The sequence below is a fragment of the Trichechus manatus genome, unplaced genomic scaffold (genome assembly GCF_000243295.1).
Source record: "Trichechus manatus latirostris isolate Lorelei unplaced genomic scaffold, TriManLat1.0 scaffold00186, whole genome shotgun sequence".
Classification (NCBI taxonomy): domain Eukaryota; kingdom Metazoa; phylum Chordata; class Mammalia; order Sirenia; family Trichechidae; genus Trichechus; species Trichechus manatus.
In genome coordinates, this window is record NW_004444122.1 from 724,881 (window position 1) to 731,032 (window position 6,152).

Sequence of the window (6,152 nt, forward strand, 5' to 3'; positions counted from 1 at the left end):
CTGACCCCATCTCGGCTTCTAGCTTGTCTTTAATCCCTTTTATATCTCAAAAGAGATTGACTCAAAATACATCCGTACATTAATCCTGCCTTATTAACATAACAAAGACAACCCATTCCCAAATAGGATTATAACCACAGGCATAGAGGTTAGGATTTACAATACATTTTTGGGGAACACAATTCAATTTATAACAAAGGATAAAGCAAAAATGATGGTACATGAATGGCTGAAATGTTTAGGAAATATTGATCCAATTCCACCACCTCATTTTACCGATGAAAGGACTCTTAGAAGAAGAGGCAAAACTAAAAGGCATAGAATGGCGGTATTGTCCCCTGACTCCCAACACCAGGCTCTTTGTGACACAGGGTGGAAGGAGAAACTTTTGCACAAGGCAGCCTGGGATAGGTTCTCCATGAAGTCTACTGAAGAGGGAGACATCACACGTGACTGGGGAGGGGGTCACGAAAGACTTCATGGAGGAAGGGCATGTATCATAGACCAGGAAGTTAGACCCCCTTTGAGCAGAGGTGGGAGGGAGAGGAGCCATGTAGAAGGGACAGCAGACTAAAAGCAGAGAGCACTGTGCCTGAATGGATGGAGGCTCTGAATCTGGAGAGAAGCAAGGACAGGTACACTGGAGACCTCAATGTCTTGGGAAAGTTTGTTCCTCCTCTGATGGGCCCTAGGGAGCTATTGAAAGTCTCAGAGCAGGAGCTACGTTCAGGGAAGAATAACCAGCAACAGCCATCAGAGACTGGGTGCTTCTGAACCTCCTGGGAGAGGTCTGGGTTGGACAAGCAGATTTGAGAGTTCCTCCAAAGAGGGGCCAGGTGATTGACAGGCTGACCCAGAGAGTGGGTACAGAGAGAGGAAGAAAGTGTCTTGGGAAGCACCTGCCTTGAGGAAGTGGGAGGCAGAAGAGAAGCATCAGAGAAATGCGAAAGTGGAGAGGAACTGAAATCATGAAAGACCAGAGCGATGAGAAGGAGCAGAGGGGACAGTGTGTGGACAGCAGAGAGGCAGGGAATGGTGGAGCTGTGCTTTCAGGGGAGGTCACCGTTTCTCTAGCTAAACCATACCTGTTGCCATGGAGTTGATTCCGACTCATAGCGACCCTATAGGACAGAGTAGAACTGCCTCGTAGGGTTTCCAAGGCTGTAATCTTTATGGAAGCAGACTGCCACATCTTTCTCCCATGGCGCAGCTGGTGAGTTTGAACCGCTGACCTTTCAGTTGGTAGTCAAACACTTAACCACTGCTCCACCAGGGCTTATTTTGAAAGGATGTTAATTTGCTGGGCCCCTATTATAGCAGTTATCACTCCAGGCCATTGTTTCAATATTGCGAGGGACTTCTGCTTGGAGAGACCCTGCCCCTCACTGGCTGTCTGACTTTGGGCAAATTACCTCTCTCTGAGCCTTGATTGGAAACCCTGGTGGCGTAGTGGTTAAGAGCTACAGCTCCTAACCAAACGATCGGGAGTTCGAATCCACCAGGTGCTCCTTGGAAACACTATGGGGCAGTTCTATTCTGTCCTATAGGGTCACTGTGAGTCGGAACCGACTCGACGGCAACGGATTTGGTTTTTTTGGGGGGAGCCTTAATTCTCTCCTTTGTAAAATGGGGATAAGAGCAAGCACATACTTCACAGAGTTATTGTAAGATTAATGGAGACAGTATGTGGAAGGTGCTTAGCGTGTGCCTGACAGAGAGCAAGCGCTCACAAAATGGCATTTATTGATGCCATCATGCCAGACACCTACTGGGTGCTGGCTGTGTGCCAGGTTCTGTGCTGGGCACTGAAAATGCAGGCTGGATGAACGTAGTGCCTAAAGGAGCTCTCAGGCTAGCCAAGCCTGACCACCTGAATCTAATGACTCGGTGTAACCCCCAGCACTCCAGCCCCTTAGAATTTCTAAGAACTCATATTGAAATAGCTAATTATTGCTACCTTGCTTTAACAGGCAAAACCCAAGTTCCCAGCGATGTTTCTGTGGGATGGGGCATCGTTTCCCAGTGGCCACTTCCTCCTGGAACTTGGTCCTCAGCCGGAGCCGCTGCCGTCAGAAGCTCCGAGTGCCTCAGTTTGGGGAGAAAGAACTAGGAAAAGTGAGGGGGGTGGTCACCCTGTTATATATGTATGCTTTACAGACAAGATTCTGAGGCCCTACACACAATAAAAACATATATAGTCCTTAGGGTGAGGGGGGTCCTGGTGGTGCAGTGGTTAAGCATTTGGCTACAAACCAAACGCTCCTTGGAAATCTTATGGGGCGGTTCTACTCTGTCCTGTAGGGTTGCTGCAAGTCGGGACTGACTCAACGGCAACTGGTTTATAGCCCTTAGGATAGTATTTGGCAAAGCATTCAGGACATGTTGACTATTGTTGTTATTTGATGCAAAAAAAAAAAAAAAAAAGACTCCATACATCATACATGTGTCTGCCTAGAAGTATCACATTTGGGACTACAAAAAGCCAAATAAGGTGGAAGGCTGAAAAACCTCTCCTTTGTTCGGGGGAATTGAGCTATGACATTGACCTTCATGGCAGCAGTGTTCTAGGGTGCGCTGTGTGTCTAGTTAATGCTACAGTTAGTTAATGATTTCTTCAGATCTGTCCCCGGGCTTGGCCATTCTGTCTCAGCTGTAATGGCCCATGTTAAATATGGTTCCTGGCAAATTAAAGAATATTCCAGACCAGGAGAGGAGGGTTGGTTTCATTCTCAGTCACTTGGGCTCAAACCTCAATGCATCTCATCTATTCTTTCCTCTCTCCTCCATTACCAAGAGTTGTGGCTATTCTTTAGAAAAGCCTCCTAGGTCTGTTCTCTGCTTTAAGACAGGCCCTCGTCATCCTCCACTTGGTCCCCCCTCCAATCACTGTCCTTCCATCCCAGCTGCTTATGCAGATTATGAAACTTCCAGAAGCTCAGTTCTATTCAAGTCACAGCCCTGATCTAAAACCTTTGATGAGTCCCTGAATAGAAGAATCAAATCCAAATCCCTCCCCTGGCATTGAAGTTTCTCCATGATCTGAACCCAGCTCACTCTAGTTGGCCCTAGGTCTTGCTCAAACCCTTATTTAGCACAGTAGAGGCTGGGAGAACAAGTCTGGAATGACCAGGGCTGGATTAGCCAATAAGCAAGTGTCTTAGTCATCTAGTGCTGCCATAACAGAAATACCACAAGTGGATGGTTTTAACGAAGATAAATTTATTTTCTTACAGTAAAGTAGGCTAAAAGTCCAAATTCAAGGTGTCAGCTCCAGGGGAAGGCTTTCTGTCTCTCGGCCTTCTCATCAGTGTTCCCCAGACTAGGAGCTTCTCTGCACAGGGACCCCGGTCCAAAGGACGCGCTCTGCTCCTGGCACTGCTTTCTTGGTGGTATGAGGTCCCCCTGTCTCACTGCTCACTTCTGTCTTTTATATCTCAAGACATTGCCTCAGGACACAATCCAGTCTTATAGATCAGGTCCTGCCTTACTAACACAACTGCCACCTATCCTCCCTCATTAACATCATAGAGGCAGGTTTAAACATACAGGAAAATCACACCGTACCAGGAATCATGGCCTAGCCAAACTGATACACACATTTTTTGGGGGGACATAATTCAAACCAAGACAGCAAGGTACACATGGGCTGACTTGCGCGTATTTACTAACCTGTAGTGAATGGTTATATCAATCATATGGTCCACTATACTGGGAATGACAACTTGAAGAGGAATGGCGTTGCATTCATTATCAAAAAGAACATTTCAAGATCTACCTTAAGGTACAATGCTGTCAGTGATAGGATAATATCCATACGCCTACAAGGAAGACCAGTTAATAGGACTATTATTCAAATTTACAAACCAAGCACTAAGGCCAAAGATAAAGAAATTGAATATTTTTGCCAACTTCTGCAGTCTGAAATTGATGGAACATGCAATCAGGATGCATTGATAATTACTGGTGACTGGAATTTGAAAGTTGGAAACAAAGAAGGATCAGCAGCTGGAAAATATGGCCTTGGTGATAGAAATGATGCTGGAGATTGCATGATAGAATTTTGCAAGACCAACGACTTCTTCACTGCAAATACCTTTTTTCACCAACATAAATGGCAACTGTGCACGTGGACCTCTCCAGATGAAACACACAAGAATCAAATCGACTACATTTATGGAAAGAGACGATGGAGAAAGCCAACATCATCAGTCAGAACAAGGCCAGGGACCGACTGTGGAACAGACCAGCAATTGCTCATATACAGTTCAAGTTGAAACTGAAGAAAATTAGAACAAGTCCACGAGAGCCAAAATACCACCTTGGGTATATCCCACCTGAATGTAGAGACCATCTCAAGAATGGGTTTGACGCATTGAACACTAATGACCAAACACCAGATGAGTTGTGAATGACATCAAGGACATCATACATGAAGAAAGCAAGAGGTCATTAAAAAGACAGGAAAAAAAGAAAAGACCAAAATGGATGTCAGAAGAGACTCTGGAACTTGCTCTTGAACGTCGAGTAGCTAAAGCAAAAGGAAAAAATGATGAAGTAAAAGAGCTGAACAGAAGATTTCAAAGGGCAACTCAAGAAGACCAAGTATTATAATGACATGTGCAAAGATCTAGGGATAGAAAACCAAAAGGGAAAAACACACTCAACATTTCTCAGGCTGAAAGAACTGAAGAAAAAATTCAAGCCTCAAGTTGCAATACTGAAGGATTCTACAGGGAAAATATTAAATGACGCAGGAAGCGTCAAAGAAGATGGAAGGAATACACAGAGTCACTATACCAAAAAGAATTGGTTGATGTTCAACCATTTCAGGAGGTAGCATATGATCAGGAACCAATGAAACTGAAGGAAGAAGTCCAAGCTGCACTGAAGGCACTGGCGAAAAACAAGGCTCCAGGAATTGATGGAATACCAATTGAGATGTTTCAGCAAATGGATGCAGTGCTGGAAGTGCTCATTCATCTATGCCAATGAATTTGGAAGACAGCTACCTGGCCAACTGACTGGAAGAGATCCATATTTATGCCTATTCCCAAGAAAAGTGATCCAACCAAGTGCAGAAATTATCGAACAGTATCATTAATATCACACACAAGTAAAATTTTGCTGAAGATCATTCAAAAGCGGCTGCAGCAGTATATCAACATGGAACTGCCAGGAATTCAAGCCAGATTTAGCAGAGGATGTGGAACCAGGGATATCATTGCTGATGCCAGATGGATCCTGGTTGAAAGCAGAGAATTCCAGAAAGATGTTTACCTGTGTTTTACTGACTATGCAAAGACATTTGACTGTGTGGACCATAACAAATTAGGGATAACATTGAGAAGAATGGGAATTCCAGAACACTTAATTGTGCTCATGAGGAACCTGTACATAGATCAAGAGGCAGTCGTTTGAACAGAACAAGGGGATACTGCGTGGTTTAAAGTCAGGAAAGGTGTGCTTCAGGGTTGTATCCTTTCACCACACTATACAATCTGTTTGCTGAGCAAATACTGTGAGAAGCTGGACTAAATGAAGAAGAACGGGACATCAGGATTGGAGGAAGACTCATTAACAACCTGCAATATGCAGATGACACTATCTTGCTTGCTGAAAGTGAAGAGGACTTGAAGCACTTACTGATAAAGATCAAAGACCACAGCCTTCAGTATGGATTACACCTCAACATAAAGAAAACAAAAATTCTCACAACTGGACCAATAAGCAACATCATGATAAACGGAGAAAATATTGAAGTTGTCGAGGATTTCATTTTACTTGGATCCACTATCGATGCCATGGAAGTAGCTGTCAAGAAATCAAAAGATGCATTGCACTGGACCTCCTTAAAGTGTTGAAAAGCAAAGATGACACCTTGAGGACTAAAGTAGGCCTTACCCAAGCCATGGTGTTTTCAATCGCCTCATATACATGTGAAAGCTGGACAATGAATCAGGCCAACCAATTGAGAATTGAAGCCTTTGAATTATGGCGTTGGCAAAGAATATTGGACTGCCAAAAGAACAGACAAACCTGTCTTGGAAGAAGTACAACCAGAATGCTCCTTAGAAGCAAGGATGGCAAGACTGTGTCTCACATACTTTGGACATGTTATCAGGAGGGATCAGTCCCTGGAGAAGGACATCATG